Raw genomic sequence first — 21,581 nt, forward strand, 5'->3', positions numbered from 1 at the left:
ATAACAAGCATTGAAAGCATTTCCGACTGACGAAATTATTGCCAAGTGATTATATCGTCGGTCGCTGTGACCAACAACGATGCGGTGGCATATGAATGGCCTGGCCTGTTACCGGGTTGAACTCACCACGCTACTGCTGTGCTGGTACGGTTCGCTTCTGATAGATTGACTTTCTATTTCACGTTTTTTTTTGCTGATCCGGCTGCTCTGCAGCTGAACATTTTTGCGGACTGTCGATGTTGATAGGCCAGATTCCACCGCCCAATCGGGCAGATGAGTCAATTTCGACATCGCATCTTCGCCGCCTCCGGGCAGAGTGCACTTGCTAGCTAGTGCTCTCTTGGCATAAAGTTGTTCATTTTTATTTTTATCCAAGCGTAGGCATTTATCTAGCGGCAGATGGGTATAGCTATACAACTAGGCGTGTGGCATGTAATCATCTCGCACTACACCTTGCGTGTAGGTAACTGTATTTAAAACTAGGCTTGAACCGGTTCGTATGCAGACGAAAGGATGACACCGGCTGATCAGTGGCGATGAAGATGAGTGCGATGACCACTACTGGCCACCGCCTTCAGATGAGTGTATGAAAATTCGGCACTTCTGACAAATGGCTTTGTAGTTGGAGCGAAAAGTGGACACATTGTTGACAGCATGTTGTGTCAGTTGTACCTCCGATTGTTTAACAAGACTTTATTAGCAAATTTTTAACGAAACAGTTGAATGTTTCAAGGGTAAAATGCAAAAAATGAAGGATTCATTCGATAGATAATAAAAAGTAAGATCCGGGCACTGACCCCGCAAAAATGGCAATTACTTTGGATCCGATTAGCACATGATGAAGGGCGTAATTATACAGATGCCTGGACTGGGTGCAGAAAGACATAGGACGTAATCAAGGAGGTAGGGTAAGGGAGGTATTTTGGACCCCTTTAGGAAGTGGATGAACAATTCAGCGAAAAAAGAAGGTTCCCACTTCAAAATATGAATAATTTAAGTAGGCATTACGTAGAGAAACATGTTTTCTGTCGAAAAAGGCCAAACAGAACGCAAAATTGTTGTAGTAAATACAAAAAATATCAAAACTTCTGAAGGATCTCGGGCTTCTATTTTGGACCACCTGATTTTATTTTGGACCACCAAGTGCACATATTTTGGCCCACCGAATTAACCTTCAATTGATTGATGAAATGAAAGCCACCTCAGCAAAAATTTTAACATAGTTAAAACTACTTGAAGTTTACATCTTTTCTATTCATTTTTTGAGGCAGGGAACGTTTAAAAATTACGTAACGGTAAAAAAGATGAAATTTTGTTGCAATTGCCAGTTTTCACGCATTGTAGTATGATGTTTCATAATGTTATGCAAAACGTGTATTTATTAACTATTGCATGACGTCAGTCACCATGCATAAATTACGTAACGGTTCATAGGAAGTGTGGAAGTCTAGGGATTTTGCTAAATATAAAGCGTTTCACACATATTGTAATGAGTGAAAAGGCCAAAAATAAAGTAATTTGAATGATATTTACGTAAATTGTCAAACATACATTAGATAACACATTGTCTCAGTCATCAACTGATTGCCGAGAAGGACAACTTTTCTAAACTGGATGACTGAACACCTGAAAATTTCAACTTGTTGAAAAGTTGTTAGGACACAAATCGAATCGAAATTTTTAACTTGGCAAAAAGTTGTTAGAACAAATCGAACCCACAGCAATGAATCTCATTGTAAAATAAACGTATAACAACCCAAATCACGTGAGGTCCCAACTATTTATCTGTTTTAGAGTACTTTACATCGGCATGAATATTTTCTCCCTTTGGAAGGAACTGGAGAGATGGATCTGACAGGTGGTCCAAAATATGTCCACATCTGATTATGTTGAACATATTTTGGCCATACCTCAAACCACCATTTTAGTAAATATTATCGCTCCACCGAGGTTAAGAACAGTTTATTTAGAGTTCTGACATGGCCCTAACTACATTCGCATGAAATAAATATTTATTTGTAAAATTTAATACCTCTTCGAAGCCGACTACAAATTTATCACCGTCTTTGTTTTTGGTGCTTTTCCGTGCGTTTCATTGGAAGTGAAAACATTTTCTCTATTTTTGATACTGAACAGCATATTTATCTGACATTCAAAATAAAGGTCATCACATAGTTGAATACTTTTAGTGTTCCAATAAAAATTTACCAAGAATTAGTAGAGATTATGTGATAAATATCATAAAACTCCCTAGGTGGGCCAAAATACCTGCACGGTCCAAAATACCTCCACTACCCTATGCAGTCATAAAACCTGAAGAGAGAAATTGCGTGGGCAAAGTAGGGCCACAGTAAAAACAAATGCCTAAGTTTAGTTGATTGAGTACAAGAGTACGCCAACTATTGAAATCTGCAGGCAAACACTAAACAAAGTAAAAAAGTTATAAGTTGTACATGAGTTAGTTACGAGCATTCAAAGTAGGAGAATTTTATGAGGTTCTCGTACCAAACAAACCATATCGAAACCATTAAAATTCATAGATCATCATCATCATTTTTTTAACATCCTGTACTTGAATTTGGATTACACCAACATTATTTGAAATTTATTTTGTCTTTCTCTGACAATGGTGTATATAACGTAATTTAGAACACACTGCAGATTTAGCCGTAAATCGTAGGCGTTATAAAGGAAGTGTGGAGGACTAGCTTTAAGTTACAATTCACAAAAAAAAGTAAAAATCGTTATAAAGGAAATAGTTTTTTTTGTATATTATTCATTCGACTTCATTTTTAAAAAGTTCATAGATTTTGTTTAATGAAAAATGTGTAACATCCGTAAACTATATGTTTTTTTTTTATACGTGCTTTTATCTGTCGACCATTCGATTAATTTTATACATAGCACTTTCTATCATTAGTCACCTGAGAAAACTAGACATAATTTATGAATACGTAACCGCAGTCGTAACATAACCTTCCCATCAATGAAAATACATCGTAAGCAACCCCAACAAGACATAATTGCCTAGCATAGTAACAATAATATGTCCGTTTATATCCATAATATGAATCTCAACACCAACTATAGCCTGCAGAAACAAATTATACGGTTTCCGAAACGATGAATTACAAAAATTACAAACACATTATACCGAAAATTAGACAGCATTTAACCTATGTAACCGCACATCTTAAAGAGTATGATCGATACTCGCAGGTGTCTTAAATTCACTGAACTGAACTGACTCCACCACAACTGACCCGTTCATTATTTTCGCATTTATTCGATTTCCAGTTCGGCTCGCACACGATGAATGCGTGCAGAAATGTGTGTCTCTCTTTCTTCCATTGCATTTGGCGCCACATGCAGCGGAATCTGATAGCACTCGCTGAAGCTGTGACCGCCGATACAATTTCCTGTAATTACAACCAGTTTAAGGCTCGTTCCATCACGAAATAATTTCATTTAGGTGCCGTCCACAAATTACGTAACGCTCTAGGGGGAGGGGGAGGAGTACGGCCGAGCGTTACGGTCCATACAAAAATTTTAAGATTTTCATACAAAAAAGCGTTACGGAGGGGGGAGGGGGGTCTAAAAATGGCCATTTTAGCGTTACGTAATAAATGGATGCTGCCTTATCATCGAATTGGTATGCTGCTCTTCAATTTGAGACTCCAATACGAAAATGTTATGCTTGTAGTTGACTAATGTTTAACATTTCCGTTTAGGATGATTCTTCAAATGTTTACCATTAGGTACCCAAATTATTCCTATTCTAACCCTCTGGAACCGGAGGGGTCATATATGACCCCGACGATAAAACCGAGCCTTACAAAAGTGTTCGAAGCTAGTGAGTTTGTGGCAACTGCGGCGAAACAGTCTGGCCCCAAAAGCCTTAATAATTTTGAGATTTTGTTGCTACAAAACAAGCTTTCCACAAGTATCAGAATCGCTATAGAGTAAAAGAAACTGGAATACGTTTTGCATTGTTCAATTGTTTTTCATTTATATTACATTATAATATTTTATCCTACTTTCATTTGCACCCATAGTTCAATTACTGTACACTGACATAATCTAAAGTGTTAACACCATTAAATCCCTCTGAAATACCTTGGTGCTGCCTTAAATGCCACCTGGAACCTACTGAACATACGATAACATACATAACATACGCTCCCGAAATCAATGGGATTTCGTGGAAACTTTTGGTGAAACTTGCCTTTTTTGCCAGAGGAAATCTTGTTTGGTGCTGCAGCTGGAACTTGAGAGTTTTGTTTATGTTCTCGACGGCGGAACGGGGGGCTTTTCAATGGGTATTGTAGAAATCAATATGTGTTTGAGTTAGTTTTAAAAATTAATATTTTAGTTTTAAATATTTTATCAGTTTACCGAATAAACATGAATATTTTTGTTTCAATGATTGTGTTGTTCTTTGCTGTGCATGCATCGCTCCTGTAAGGGGTGATGATCTCAGCATAATCGATCACGTTCGCTATTGTCTCGAGTAAAAATCAAAACAATAGATGCGCGGGTGTTTAGTGTTCAGTATAGTGTTGTTCTTTGCTGCGCATACATCGCTCCTGTAAGGGGTGATGATCTCAGCTTAATCGATCGCGTTCGCTATTGTCTCGAGTAAAAATCAAAACAATAGATGCGCGGGTGTTTGGTGTTCAGTATTGTGTTGTTCTTTGCTGTGCATGCATCGCTCCTGTAAGGGGTGAGTATGGCAGCATAATCGATCAAGTTCGCTATTGTCTCGAGTGAAAATCAAAACAATAGATGTGTGGGTGTTTAGTGTTCAGTATTGTGTTGTTCTTTGCTGTGCACCCAAGAAACAATTTTTGCTTTAAGAAATGTTTCTCAAAGCAACGTTATTAAACTGGAAGTCGTATTATATTTGAATAATTTTGAAATAAAACTGTTCTTCAACTCTTGTTCGCCCAAAAATGAGAATCTATTCAACGTCAACCGTTCTATAAGCACGATGAAATGAATGTTTATCCAATGATCGTACATCGGTTGTGAAACTCTTGTTCAACGTTAGAACCATCAGCAATTTACACAAACATCATAAACTTTACTTCAACGTTTATTAAACAATGTTGTATGACGCTATTTGTTTAATCATTTAAGAATGGTTTTAGAAACCGTTATTGTGCACTAGCAGCATAGCGCATAATAACAAGCTTTCTTCGATATTTATTCCAGCATAATACAATCAAAACATGCTGGAGCCGTGATACAACTTACGAAATTTATTTCTATTTATAGATATGATTTTATAATTGCTACAAAAACGATTCTTAAACGTTTCTTCAACATCATGTTACACCATGTAACAATAAAATGAGAAAATGATTTAACTTTCAACATTTCTGCATTTGTGTCTGGAATAGCTCTCTCTGATTATGTACCCCCAACATCTTTATTTTATTACATTTTATGGGACAAATCACATCAATGGAAATACTCGAACTCTGGATCTTTGGGTTCACACTCGTCTGCATCCGCTCTGCTTCAATCCGAATTACATGAATCGGCAGATTTGAAGCATTATATAAATATTAAATTCCTAAGTCGAATAAATTACCGTACATATGCTGCTTAAACATTGCTTACATATTTTATTCAACTAATTGTCTTCATAAACATTGAAGTTGATCAATGTTTGAATAATTGTAACCGCAACGTTTAATCATAAGGCATGCATGCTAATTATTTTGCTAGTCTGTCAGTAATTCACGGTGTTGTGTTGTAAGATTGGTGTCGCTTCGAACTTTTCTTTTATTTGAACGTCCAAATAAGTGAACTTTATTTATTTTCACTGCTCCTGTTTTGTGTCGGGAGGAGAATGTGTAAAACTTGTGTATATCTCAACTATAAGATATGGACATAAGGAAGATAAGCCCGGTTTGACCGGTGGCAACAAAGTGGATAGAGTAGATTGTCAATACCAAACAGAGGAGCCGCCCAGGAGCCGCCCAGGATCCACTTCAGCTGATTTTTCTGGTGTTTTTGTTACCGATTTTGCTGCCGTTGAAGCGTGTAGTGTAAAAGGTAAGTCAGAATGTTTTTAAAAGTGAGAAGAGTATGATAATCAGAGCTGCTGCAAGAAGTTTGTTTGGTCTTCAAGCTTGTAGCCGCGGTTGCTCTTTTTAGGCTCCTAATCAGCAATCGTGTTTACAAAAAGGGGCAGGGCGAACAACGATAATTAAGTGACACAGTACCACTGCTAATCAACATTGCTTGAATAAAAGTGTAACATCTGTATTAAAGAAACATGGTAATATCTTGTTGTTAAGCTATATCAGTGTAGTTGAATAAAATGATCAAGCAAAAGTTGTTAAACTTTAAAAAGGCTACTTGTTCCATTGAAGATCTTATGTGGAATAACGGCATCTAATACGTTGGAAGCAGCTTGTATTCTATCATTATTAGAGCACTATTGGACAGATGATGTGAATATTTAAGCAACTGTTTTTAAACTTTTATACCATTGGTTATTCAATGAGCAGAAATATGTTTAACTAACGTGCAGTTTCCACTGCATGAAACCTTTATTCGCCATTTTGTTCTACATAAACTCTTGTACAACTGTCGGTGCCTTTGTAGCACATTTAATCAACTGACATGCTTAACCCTAAAAGGGATACCTGGGGTCCATTTGGACCCCAGCCGCCTTTCAGAGCTCGTCTTTAATAGAACACACTTGGCGAGGTGACGAAACTGAGGCCATGAAGGTTTCCCTTTTAGGGTTAATAATGATTTTGAATTGTTACTTGGGCATGCATCGTCACTGTTAGTGTCGGCACAATATTTTGTTTCAATATATCGATTTCATGGCAAGTAGCATATTGGTTCACCAGTCCTCTCAATTGCGAGGTGACGCAAAATATTTTTCATTCCATAAATTTTCATTTAAAATTTATATGGTCTCACCATTCCTCCAAATTGTGAGGTGACACATGTGTGTGTATACTGTACGGTTGCATGGATCGCATCGCTTAAAGTGTATCCTTGATCTATGTAACTAACAATCCCTCCCTACTAACAAAACTCCTTCCCGTGACAACTGTGGAGGATCCAGTAGTACATACAACCTCTAGTAGCAACAGTTGTCGAACTAACATTCCTTCCCTTCCCCGGTAGACCGTAAGGACGTGGCCAGCGCCGTTATTGACCCAATAAAGTTTGAGCTCTCGAAACGTGTACATTGAGGATGGTGGCAAATCCCAAGCCCCAACCAATTGGTTCTCTGTGCAATTTCGTTAGCTCAGGTCAATCACGGAGTAGCAACTACGAAGTGTACGGTCACCAATGCTCATGATGGTGATGGTTGGTGTCCGATCACAACGTAAGAATGTGAAGGGCCGGTTCTTCAACATCAGCATACTCAACGTGCACAGCCCCACTCCGAAAGCATTGATGATGACAAGGACACATTCTACGCGCAGCTCGAACGTGATTACGGTAACTGCCCAAGACACGACATCAAGATCATCATAGGAAAGTTTAATGCTCAGGTGGGCAGGAGGAGGACTTTAGAACGACGATGGAAAAGTTTAGCGCCCACCAGATGACGAACGAAAACTTCATAGACGCGACTGATAGATTTCACCGCTTGTTTGAACATGGCCATACGTAGCACCAACTTGCAGCATAGCCTCCTTTATCGTTACACCTGGAGATCAAGTCCTGAGTGACGGACGTCACTACACTGATATTATCGCCGTCAGGACTTATCGTGGTGCTAACATCGACTATGGCTATTCGGGCTCGTTTGGAAGTTAACCATCAATATTAACTTCTTTTCCCAATCAGCCTAGATAGCTGTGTAGTGTCGGTAGCGGTTGTTCCAATTGGCTAAGAATAACACTACGGACCGCCTGATCCAGTGATAAGAGTCCACTAAACAGGTGACCCCTAATTCATGGTGGTTTGCGGCTTTATGCTTACCGTGCCAAGGAATGAATGGTTAGGGGGGTCTAATAGAAACCTAACCACAAACGGAGCCTGTGGAGAATTAGGGCGTCCTCCACAGTATTACGCTCTTACTGTACTAACCGGAGCATTAGTGCAGTGGACCTTGCGTTTCTCCGAGATAATCAGTTGCCCTTCTTAAGTCTCAAATGTGAGGTTAAATAAGGGCGGGATTATTCAAATGTTGTAAATTAATTTACATTACTACCTTCATGGTTTCGCTTAATGTGTTTTCGCCATTGGCGTTTTTCAATTGACACCGATTTGGTTTGTTGTTGATGTTTCCTTTTTGTGCTGTGATTGTGAAGAGTGTAATCCTGTCTAGTTTGGGTAGTGGATACGGCTAGGAACCCTCAGATCAATTTTCAGCGTAAGAAGCGTGCGTAGCCCAAGTGGCTCTACTTCGAAAAGTTCATTTTCGTAAGGTAACTTCTCTATAGATTCTCTTGTGAACCCAGTTGGCTTGTTTCATTATAAATTAAGTGTCATGCCTCGAGCATGCTATATCTTAGAATAGCGTTAACAATATATCTCAACATTTCCTTATGGATGCCTTCAAACAAGCTCTTGTATTCAGCATCTTTTCGCTGGTATTTGGCAGTATTGCTACGATGATTACATCACCTGAAGTAGCTCAAACATTAATTTGAGATACTTCAGTTGGATGTATTACTTAGGTAGTACAGTTCATGGATAACTTAACATAGAATTGCACGTAACCCAACTCTGCATGAGCAGAATTTGTCATGAGTTGACTGATTGGCATGTGTCAGATGAGGAGTCTCTATTTGACCTTCTTTGCACCTTTGAGTGTTCCTTCGCAAAATTTGCGTATTCAGGCGATCCTGCTTAACAAACTAAGGAACCTGTACTAATTGGTTGCGACCACATTTTAAGGATAACTCGCTTCCATTGCTACTCCAACAGAGTTTTATTGTGGTTTTGTACCTACAACGCCCTCCATTGTGGTATACCATAATTATTGCTTTGAAAGAAGCTTGTCCTCTGCGGTCTGTGCGGACCGTAAGAGGTATTCCTGAATGGAACTCTGGTCTGTTCAAGTTCAAAATATCTTCGGATAAACCATTCTTTTCTATAGTTACGAATCTCTAGCTTCCGCTTGAGAATTATAGCTATATAATCGACTTAGTGGGCCCTAAAAAGCTCTGCTTACATCAAATCTCTAGGTGCAAATGCGGGTTTGTTCTATTTTTCTCCAAAGGGATTTGAGTATTTCAAACATGTTTTGAACTCTTGTAGTTTGCTATTGGGTATTTTCATGGCGTGAAATTACTCTATAGTTTTTGATCGAAAGGGTGCGTGCATTGTATAAAGAAGGAATGAGTTCCAGGTTCATCTGGTAACCTCGTTCTTTCTGAAATGCTTGAAACGCATTGTCGATTATCACATCTGTGATGTTCTTCTGGCTGACATGCCTTTTCATGTGAACTCACATGCTTCCCAATTTGGAATATCCACAGTGACTCTTTTACACAAAGTTGTATACGTTTTCAAGAAAGTACTCGCTCAAACGTAGTTTTTGCTTCGGTGATTTCTTGAATATTGAGGATGCTTTCGATGACGTGCCTTTGAATGTCATATTGAAAGTGGCTGATATTATCGACGTCAGGACTTATCGTGGCGCTAACATCGACTCTGACCACTGAAGGTAAAGATGCGCCAAATAGTTCCGAGAATTTGGTAGAATCTGGAGCGACTGAAGCAACCGTAAGTCGCCACTGCATACGCGCAGAACTTCGAGACAGCGTTGCCGTACAAGGGCGAGCTTGATATGGCCTCTCTAGGGGTCTGCTAGAGTACGATAAAAGCAGCCATCAACAATGCAGCTGAGACAAACGTTAGTATGTAGAACGAAGCCAGAGAAATGGTTTGTTCAACGATGAATGGAGAGCAATTTTGAAAGAGAAGAATGCGATCATGCTGCAACATGGTACTCAGCAGAACGTGGAACGATATAAAAGAACTGGGAAAAGGCAGACCCGTCTCTTCCGGGAGAAAAAGCGTCGCCTGGAAGAAGCGGAGTGCGCACCCATGGAACTGCTGTGCCGTGCACAAGAAACACGAAAGTCATAACGCATCCCGCAAAGGCTTCGTGCTACGAGCCGATGTGTAAAGCGATAAGGGCGGGAGCATCTTGATGGACGGACGTAAGATTATCGAAAGGTGGAAGCAGCACTTCGACGAACGCCTGAATGGTGCGGGGAGCGCAGACATGAAGGACCATAGCAGTGGAAGAAACGACTACGTCAGTACAGCAGAAAGCAACAACGACCCAATTCCCACTCAATTCTATCTCATAGGGGGAAGAGTGGAAGGAAGGGGTCATATGCCCCATCTACAAGAAGCGAGACAAGTTGGAGTGTGAGAACTTCCGAGGGATCACAATTCTGAATGCCGCCTGCAAAGTGTTTTTTTAATTGAAAAATGTAATCCTCAGTATTTTTTTTTTAATCTAGCGGCCGCTAGGGGTCCATTCAAATATAACGCGATAACTAGAAGGAATGGAGGTACCGCAGTTTTACTCTTCATATAGTCTTTCTAAATTTACCATATATGAGTTGTAACATAAAGGAGAAAGGTGATCAAGTTTTGTCAAGTCTTGCGTTACGAATTCTATTGATAACGGTGAATGTCAGTTGACGTACTAGCCAACATACATACATATGCACGCCCAGTGGTCCATCCTGCAATACAAGACCCTTGCTTGAGGCCTTAAAATTTCCGCAGTAACTACACGCCCTCCAATGAAGCTCTGATCGCTTGAACTCACGAAAGCAATAAATCTTAAACTTGATCGTGTCATTATGTGACGTCTGCCTCAGCACTTAGCAATGCCATTTGACTCTTTTTATTGGCATTCTTGCAGGTTGAAAAAGTTACCACCCCCTGCCTGTGGACAAGCAGCGTAAATTCCCTTTTTAATGGTGATGGTTCCCATTAAATTGTATCTGCAGGTAAGAACAACTGGCGACATCTCATCTTGTGGACGTTGTTAGCAGACGTGCTGTGCGCATAGGAGACGCCCGCCGCCAGTCGGACGCGACCTTTGCCCATTATGAATGACCGTTCTATTCTCATCGTAAAGTACAACAACGGTGCAATCTCGCCGCGGATCTTGATTCCAACTCCTTCGCCTGTGCAAACTTCCAGCTAAACGGAACTAATTATTATTCGGTACGTTTGTATTGTGGAAGTGAGAAAAAGAATCTTTCAGCGCGGCGAGAACCAGCTGGTTTTGTTACACAATATAATTTTGTATACATAATCATCACGGCGAGCGGCGAACGCTAATTTCATTGTTGGTTACCCGTGGTGCATCGGCCCGGCCTCATCATTGCCTGGCCAAATACGTTTGCGTTTGCGCATGGGGTAAGGTAGGTAATATATTAGCTTGAGGAAATTAGCTATCGCATTGTAGAGTTGTGGAATCTGCGCTTCAAGGTGAAATTTCAATAAAATACAGCTTTATGGTATGTCATTAAAATTTTAAATTTTGAAAATGTTCGACAATTCAATTACCAAACGCTTTTGACTTAGGGGTGATAAACAAAATACGTCACGTAAAAATCAACCTATTTCAAACTCACCATTGTTTGTATGGGTCCGCACGTTCTGCAAAACCCTTTGCACCCCCTCCCCTCAAAGCATAACGTAATATATGCTTGACTTCTAAGCATATTTCAAATACAGAACTTAATTAGTTAGAATCAAGGTTAGAATAGCTCAAGTATACTATATATTTAACCATAATGAAAACAGAAACACATTTACCGTACTTTTACAGTAATTATATGAGAACTTTTTTTGACAAATGTCAAAGGCTTGAGGTCTCGTAACATGCAAAGGCAAACGACACTCGAAGAGCTGATTCTACCGGGCCTCTATAGCTTACGATTCTCGATGAGCTACTAACACAAAATCGTATATGGCGTTGAAGACTTCATCGTGAGCACCCGCATATTACAGAAAGACCGCGGGTTCGGCTGCAGGAGGTATGCATGTTAGACAGGATCCATGTTGCGAACGTGTAATCATACCATCTACTAGTTCTCAATGATCAAATGTCAGCGTATACCCACAGGTTGATTCTAAGGGTAGATAGTTGGATCAACTGGTATCTAAGGGAAGTAATATTCCACCTGACAGGTCGTTATGGGCTTTAGACCAATCGATCAACTTTCCAGTACACACCGTTTTTGGTTCTTCAGTTTTGTACTCTTGAAATTTAATGTAAAAATCCGCTTAGTCGAAAATTGGTAAAATAAGTGTGTAAGTGCTTAAGGACAAACGTCTTGAAATCCCGCTTCAAGAGTGCATGAGAACTTAAAACGCACAAATCTCAAGAAGCAAGCTTCAAACAACAGTGCATTTTATTATTATGTTCTTGCTCACTTGTAATAAGCTTAAAATAAGAAGATCAAATGCGCTGGTTTTGTTTACGAAGAGATTTGTGCCCTTGAAATCGTGAGTAGGTGCCAAAGTCGGCCATTGTGGCGGCCATCTTGGGATTCTAACAAGTCTGTCCTTAAATTCGATTTGCAATTCACTGGTCCATGACAATGTTTCGGATTAGTGTTACGAGCGTGTTCAAAACATTAGGTGTTAAAAATAAACGATTATTACGTCTACTATCACCTAAACACGTATTAGAGCAGCTCTGGCAGACATCGGTTGTCGTAACAAAAATGCAAACGTCATGATTTTTTTTATGATAATGTAAACAGTTCAGCGAACAGCACGCGTTCACTTACATATTGTACCTAACCGAACCGAAGCAAAGAGTATCGGCCAAATAATTTATGGCATTGAATTGCATTTCTTTCCTGCTACAGTAGCCTTCGTATGAGCGCCATGTCATTCGCTTCCAACGCGTAGTCACGTATTGACGCAACCCGCGACTACACAGCTGGCTTTGGACAAAATTTAACAAAAAAAAATCCGCAATTGATGCAATACACGTATGAATGACAATTGAACATGAAAGAAATTCGCTGTTAATTGAAACATGCGGTAGCAAGTATTGCAACTGACTGATTCCACATGCCGCTCTCGAATTATCTCCTAAAGAATGATGATGATGCTGTGGATCGGCTCGGCGGTTAAAAGAGAATTAATTGTACGTGGGCGAGGTTTTCAGGGCTTGTTTCCGTTTTACTTTAAGTTGTGCACAGAACTAGGCATCGATAAAATTCTACATTTTTGCGGTAAACTTTGTACACGCGGAGAAACCTGAACCAGGCCCGGAAAATGACTGACGAATTATAGTGATTTGTAGGATAGCTCTTAAAGAGCTGTTTAACGCGATAGCAGTTATTATACTAACAGCAAAAACCGGGAAAAATCCAATTCGAGTTGCTATAGCTTTAAACCGAAATGATTTTCGCCATCAATTGATTGTGAATGAGGAAAAGTACAGAACTAGGCTGTAAGGTGCTGTAAGGTACCTACATATTTTGCCTGCCTCAGCGTGGTGATGTGGAATACTCGACCTACCCGTTGTAGGGGAAGGTGAGGTAAGATGCCTTTAATTCGTTTCTACATTAAAAAGCCTCATTTGTTAGGTATTGAAAGTGGTATCAGCAACTGAACAATATTTGCTTGATACTTCAGCAGAAATATTCAAGAAACTTATGCATTTTCATCATTTCTTAGCGAAACCCTTATTTGCAAGTAAGAAAAACCGAAAGTTGCCCTTTTTATTGGGAAATCGAAAGATTTTCCGTGGGTTTGCTTGCTGGCTTCTAGAAGGATGTTTTATGCAAGCATATCATGACACACCCTTCACTTAAAGTAGTGATCAAATCCCATTCAGGAATGATTTTATGAGTTGACACATTTCACTTCACCTTTGCTTTTTGGACTTTGTTACTTAATAAAGTACAAAAAGCAAAGGTGAGGTGAAATGTCCCAACTCATAAAATCATTCCTGAATGGGATTTGATCACTACTTCAATCGAGTGGCTTTTGTTGGAGATAAACCCGCCTCGGGCTGAAAATCTCACTGATAAGTTTATTTCTATGTAACTTTAAACACATACAATATTTTTCAAATAGACGTTCTTTTTAATATTGGACATAATAAGAACCGGTATTGGGGTCTCCAGTTAGCCTAGTGGTTAAGGCTATGGATCGCCAATCCGGAGACGGCGGGTTCGATTCCCGTTCCAGTCGGGAAAACTTTCTCGACTCCCTGGGCATAGTGTATCATTGTACTTGCCTCACAAAATACAAATTCATGCAATGGCAGGCAAAGAAAGACCTTCAATTAATAACTGAGGAAGTGCTCAAAGAACACTAAGTTGAAGCGAGGCAGGTCAAGTCCCAGTGGGGACGTAGAGCCACAAAAAAGAAGAAGAAGAACCGGTATAAAACAATGAACGTTAAAAAGGTTTGAGTGTATACGGTTAAATCTTAAAGTATCTCACTGTGTACAGAGCATTTCTGGCTTTCGATTTGAATGCGTATCAGCATAGGAATCACAGCAAACATACGACCTATTCAAATCGAACGCCAGATTTAGTCAATCAGCATCAAATTGACTGAATTAAAGCGCAAAAAGCCTAAAATTGATCCCCCTGCTTAACCTTCCGTAACTCGCGCAGTTGGCCACCATCGCCAGCAAAACGCTAATGCTGAACATAAAAAGCGTTTTTTTTTTGTTGTACAAAATACAACAGCACAATCGCACGAGGGTTAAATATCAGGTTTAGTATTCCTAAAACGAGTTCCGATTCTCTAGCACATACTTACTACATCAAACAAATTATTTTGAAAATTATAAATTAATTTCAATTAATTTATAGCATGAAATGAAAGGCAGACAATTAAACGTTCCATAATAAATACAAAATTTCTCATAAATAATTCAAAGCAGTAATAGACAACAAAAGCAAATAAAGAAAATCCTTAAATAAATCAACAGTTTCCATATATAGTTGATTTTTGAGCAAATAAAAACATCAAAAATGCAATGAATAAATCAACTGTTGCAACAAAAAAAGTCATTTTTCCCATAAAAAAAACTTCGAATTTTCCATAAATAAATCCAATTTTTCCATAATAAGTTAGAAAATTGACAATAAAAATACCAAAAAAGCAAAAACTTCACTGGGATTTTCAGAATTATTTATTAAGAATGACCACTTTCTTATGTGTCGTTAATATTTTAGCCGAAATGAAACACTGCACATTGGGTAAAATCAAGCCCAAAGGTGGAAAAAATTAATAACTTTCCTAATACAAGACACTATGTGACCATCAATGGCTTATTCGAAAGCAAGTTTTCTCAAGAATTGGTTGGTGGATGATTCATGTACGGGCAACTTCTCTGAAGCGAGTTATAGAGCCCGTTTTACCCCAGTTCCCCCTAAAATTTGTGAATTTCTGTTATTTTACGGCACTTGTTATGATTTTAATAATTATTTCGCTGGGATACCATCGCCCCACTCCCATTGAGTAACGTTACATACAAAAAGTTATTAAAATGTTGGAATTTTAGGGTGTTGTGGGGTAAACTAGGCTAGGTATATTTTCAAGGTAGAAATTATTTTTTTATTTTTATTTATGGTTTTTTACGTGACAATAACTAAATAAATGATCGAATACACATGGTTTATTCCTAAAGAAACCATTTTTGGCGAATTTGATCTCAAACTATCTATCTATATAAAAATGCAGTGGCATACGTGGGACCGCGCATAACTTGCGAACGGAAGGTCCGATTTTGGTCGTATTAGTTTTGTTCTGTTAGTTTTCACCCAAGGAAGGTTTTATGAGACAAAAAACATAGAAAAATTGAGTTTTTGAAAATCGGGTTTTCATACATTTTGAACGGGGACTTGGGCGCTTGGCTAGGGACATGAAACGTCAAAAAACGCAGTAGGCAAGACAAAGTTTGCCGGGGACAGCTAGTTTATTATATTTAAGTTTTCCCGCATACAAATATGAGTAGTTCCCATCCTTATACCACCGATTCCAAACATTTCCAAACGATGAGCCATCGCTTATATACTCCAAAAATATTCTAAATATTGTTTGCGCATAGCCCCATAGACGGGAGGTGACGGCAGCATATAGTTTTAGGGCTTAGTTTATCCAAACTCTCCTATAAACTTATTTTTTATTGTTTTTAAATTAAAATAACTTTAACTTGAAACTTCTATGGATGATGTGAGTTAATATTGATGAAGAGCTAACCAGTAATATCACTGCATCCTATGAAATTCGGAAATTTAGGGTTAAATGAAAAAAAAACAATCAAAAAGCTTGAATGACCATATAAGTTGACAAATAGCTTGTTTGGCAGATAATATCCATACGAGTTCATTAATGACTGATTGATGCACAGGTAGAACACATATGGCCGAAGCGCTAAACGAGTATTCAGCAAAACCATGCTGAGAGTGTTGGGTTCGATTTTTTGTCGGTCCGGGGATTTGCATTATTGAAATTCCCTTAACATAATGTCAAATGAACGACAGCATTTCCTCAGAACTGATGTGTGTATCAACATATAAACTTGATTTTCCGTACCGTATACGGATAGTGCTGACCGTCAATTTTAATGTGGATTGATTAAAAATTGATTGAGTTATGTCGAAAAACAACCCTTGCAAAGAAAGAATTGAGTGTATGTAATGTAGGGTGCAAGACTTTTTGGACAGGGTGTCCGATTTCGCACAGTACGTACAGCAAAGTCTAGCCGAATACAAAAAATCAAGTCAATACCAACATCTTGAGGAATTTATATCTAACCTGAAGAGTTTTGTTTTTTTGTGCATTTGAACTTGATTAATTACTAAACTTTTCTTTTGCATTGACCATATCCACCACTGATCTTCGTTAGCGAACAAGCAGGCGAAAAACTGCATATACGACATAATTTTGTTCGAGAACATCTGGCAAGGAAGTCATCCCCAGAGCAAAAATCGTCAAATATAATGGCAGTATGATACCGTGAATCGCATATCAGTCCCATCTTTGCTGGATTTCCTATGCAAATGAGACAGATATGCTATTCACGGCAGTATATCTTTATAAAAACGATGAAATTGTACTACCGCCACAAACGGGAAGATTCTGCTTCAATGAACGCAACGCCAGATGAAGGTGACTTCGATTATGATCAGATGTGCAAAGAGATGTGCTTAGGAAATCTAGTATCTATTACTAAAAGACATACACTATCCATCATAAATAGAGACTCACAAAAAGGTATTGCAATAATATTGAATCACCCTAACTACCACGATATCTCTAAAACCAGAACACCTACAAAAATGCCGCTTTCAGAAAAGTTGTTGCTTTTGGACTTCTGAATAACATTGATGCAGACAGCATCTTTGTAAGGTATTGGAGATATCAAGGTGAGTAAATGCGATACAATATTGTTGCAATACATTTTTTGAGTATATACTTATGACGGGTAGTGTACTTGACTAAGTGGAATTAGACTGTCATATTATTAGTGTATAGCAAAACAAAATAAATACCTATTTGATGTTATTTCGTTAACAAAAATATAACGAATGCATTTTGGAGACTTGTTACTACAACCCCCATAAAGTCTATCGGCAAGCAGCAGTTTGGATATTCTTAAATTCACGCTACCGCTCTTTATCATGAAATGGTTGGAATAGTGAATAATGGAAATGTGCGACATGGATTATTAATATTATTTCACGTTTTGATTATGAATTTCTTCATCTTCAATACCAAAATTCCGAGAAATAAGCAGCAGCATATTTTGTCCCATAATCCCCCAAACGTCATATTTATAACATCTTTCATATACAGGGGGTGGCCAAAATGTTTGGGATAGGCAACTTTTTTTCGCTCACAAAAAAGTTCAACATGCTATAACTTTTCATTGAGTGCATCAAAAAATCTCAAATTTTGACTGTTTGTCAACCTATTATATGTGCATCATTGGTACAAATTTGGGCTCGATTGATAAATTTTTCGCAAAGTTAGAACCGTTCGGGTAAAACACTATTTTTTAGACAACTCATTTTTGAGCAGTCATATCTCGGAAATCAGTGAACCGAATTGAATGAAATTTTGAACGTACACTATCAATATATATATATGCTTCACAAACTATTAAAACACTTTTTAAACATTCAAAAAAGTTATCATGGATTGACGCTTTTGTGATTTTCTTGAAAAAATGTAACTTTTTTACATCAATGTCAATAAATTTTAGTTTTGATATCCAAAGATTTTCCACTTCTGTTTTCTCAAGTTATTTCCAATCGGATATATTAGAGCCTATTTAGATTGAAGAAAGAACACTTTTAGTAAATTTTGTGTGGTAATCTAAATTTGACTTATTTTCCGCGATATGGGTAAAAATTTCAACCCGGTATAACTTAATTCGCCGTGAGAAAATATTATATTTTATAACGTCGTATTAAGTATCAATATATTGTTAATAAACGTTCAAAATTTGATTCAATTCGGTTCGCTGGTTTCCGAGATATGACTGCTCAAAAATGAGTTGTCTAAAAAATAGTGTTTTACCCGAACGGTTCTAACTTTGCGAAACATTAATCAATCGAGCTCAAATTTGTACCAATGATGCCACATATAATAGGTTGATAGGCAGTCAAAATTTGAGATTTTTTGATGCACTCTATGAAAAGTAACAGCATGTTGATTTTTTTTGTGGGAGAAAAAAAGATGCCTATCCCAAACATTTTGGCCATCCCCTGTATACTCATTGGAATCAGAATGTTATAATATGAATGATATAATAACTGTAATGGAACATTTTGATTATACTTTTAGGGAAATTGGGGTGAAACAGGCTTTACACCCCGCTGAAGCAATGTCGTAAGTACAAGAATCATTCGTATAGAAATTATCTGCTAAACAAGCTATTTGTCAACTTATATGGTCATTCAAGCTTTTTTAATGTTTTTTTCTCATTTAACCCCATTGTACCCTTAATTTCCAAATTTCATAGGATGCAGAGATAACACTGGTTAGCTCTTCATCAATATTAACTCATATCATGCATAGAAGTTTCAAGTTAAAGTTGTTTAAATTTAAAAACAATAAAAAATAAGTTTATAGGGGAGTTTAGGTAAACTAAGCTCTAAAAATATATTCTGCCGTCACCTCCCGTCTATGGGGCTATGCGCAAACAACATTTAGGATATTTTTGGAGTATATAAGCAATGGCTCATCGTTTGGAAATGTTTGGAATCGGTGGTATAAGGATGGGAACTACTCATATTTGTATGCGGGAAAACTTAAATATAATAAATAATTTGAGATCAAATTCGTTAAAAATGGTTTCTTTAGGAATAAACCATGTGTATTCGATCATTTATTTAGTTATTGTCACGTAAAAAACCATAAATAAAAATAAAAAAAATATTTCTACCTTGAAAATATACCATTGCCTAGTTTACCCCACAACACCCTAAAATTCCAACATTCTAATAACTTTTTGTATGTAACGTTACTCAATGGCAGTGGGGCGATGGTATCCCAGCGAAATAATCATTAAAATCATAACAAGTGCTGTAAAATAACAGAAATTCACAAATTTTAGGGGGAACTAGGGTAAAACGGGCTCTATAACTCGCTTCAGAGAAGTTGCCCGTACATGAATCATCCACCAACCAATTCTTGAGAAAATTTGCTTTCGAATAAGCCATTGATGGTCACATAGTGTCTTGTATTAAGAAAGTTTTAAATTTTTTCCACCTTTGGGCTTGATTTTGCCCAATGTGCACTGGTCACGAATGACACTGATTCAAATAAAATGTTTGTTCCAATCAACCTTAAGCAGGGTAAAGTCGATCAATTTCACCCAAGCTTACCGATACTCTTTGAACAAAAAGTAACCAACAACATTCAATCGATCAAGATGTGGAATGCGAATCTAAGATACGCATTTTCCAAAATGAAAATTACGGAAGACCTTTTCGACAAAACCATACTTCCGTTTTTGGTTTTACGAGTGGAAATACAATCAATCATTGAAAGCAGGTTTGCCCTTCCTGTGCTGTTCCCTTCCGAAAAGTGAAGTGCGCATTGACTAGGCTTGAATTTTGGGCTTAGCACGGGCTTCCATTGTAACTTGAAATTTTATCACAGTTGGAATCATCTGGTTGAACTCTGGACCACATGGTGCTACAGTACGATGGCGGCGACCACTATGGGCATTGTCGATCTTCGAGGTGTGAGCGAGGTGATGATCGTCGGCATTACCGTGGCTGGTTGGCTGACTGGCTGGCTTACTGGCTCAAATGGCAGGCGAGGCGAGGTGAATGAACAATTTCACAAACACCGAGCACCTCTTCAGCAGGCAAGTGATTCATCTCAAACCGAGTCATCGTCCCACGAAGAGTGGTGTGCTATAATGCAACAACGAATCTGTACATCTGTGTGGCACGATGGTCTGCTTTTCCTTACCCAGCACGTCACCACAAGCGGAATGTCGGGAATGCTCCTCTGGAGATAACGTGCGACCGGTTGCACCAGACTACCTACATTCGATGATCAGTGTATGTGGTTGTTGAAAAACAGGGAAATACCGCTTAAATGGTTTCCTTTTGCATTCACTCAGCATTAGCGAAAACGGGAGTCAATCATGTTCCTTTTCGTGGCCATAAAATACTCTATCACTTCTGCTTTCCAGAAAGTTGTTCGCTTTTGAATATGCAAATCAAATCGTATCTCAAAGCATCCATCGATCCTATAAATAATCGTGGAAGTCCCAATTTAGCATGATGAACTACATAGAGAACCTTTTAAAAAGCGTAGGAGAATCCATCAAAAAGCTTTCCAAATTGCATTTAATCGCCGTGTACATAATTTTGAAGCATTTCTATTTTCGGAGAACAATGACCTGGCTTTTCAATGAAGGTAGTGGCGTTCTTACAAATATCCGCAACGGAAATAATCGCAGGCCCTTCCCCTGACCTGGGTTAGCCACGATTTATCTTAGCGGGGTTGTGTGTATTTTTTGCCTCTCTTTTAGCAAACTTGCTACGCTAGTTAGAGGGTTTGAGCGATGGGAATATTTCCTCTTCTCTCATTGCGGCACAGTCCATTTCCATTGAAATGACCCGTTCTAGTTCAGGGTGCTCAAACTGACGAGATGAGTGATATTAACGGAAACACTAATGGATTAGCAATCAAATGCCTCAGTGGTCGAAAAAATTGCAATCAATCGTAGACATGGAAATCGAATCGACGTTCGTTGTCTGTGTGTATAGACATTGCAATCTCTTTTGGCAAGATTTCTGTTCGCAAAATAAAGCATCTCTCAGTCATTACTTAGGGCCTGTCCATAAACTACGTACACTCGAAGGGGGGAGGAGTGGGTTTCTGACCAAAGTCTACGATTCAAACAAATTTTAAAAATTTTGTATGGGTGAAAGTCTACGGTGGGGGAGGGGAGTGGAGGTTTCTGAGATGACCAAAAACGAGTCTACGTAGTTTATGGACAGCGTCTTATATAAAACTCCCTTTAACACTGAGGACATACTTCGTATTAGGCAGGATGCTTTATCAGAGAAATGAATCCCAAGCGTACCTAGAATTACCTAATGATAGTC

At 38.4% G+C, this 21,581-nt stretch overlaps 1 protein-coding gene and 1 pseudogene across 1 annotated transcript in view; both read right to left on the reverse strand.

The window, feature by feature from the left end:
- LOC134285140 (pre-mRNA-splicing factor 38-like) overlaps window positions 1-291 on the reverse strand; it is a 35,953-nt pseudogene extending 35,662 nt beyond the window's left edge.
- Window positions 1-21,581, reverse strand: part of LOC115269232 (uncharacterized) — a 169,305-nt gene that overhangs the window by 132,511 nt on the left and 15,213 nt on the right. The window lies entirely within an intron of this gene.

The sequence above is a fragment of the Aedes albopictus genome, chromosome 1 (genome assembly GCF_035046485.1).
Source record: "Aedes albopictus strain Foshan chromosome 1, AalbF5, whole genome shotgun sequence".
Taxonomy (NCBI): Eukaryota; Metazoa; Arthropoda; class Insecta; order Diptera; family Culicidae; genus Aedes; species Aedes albopictus.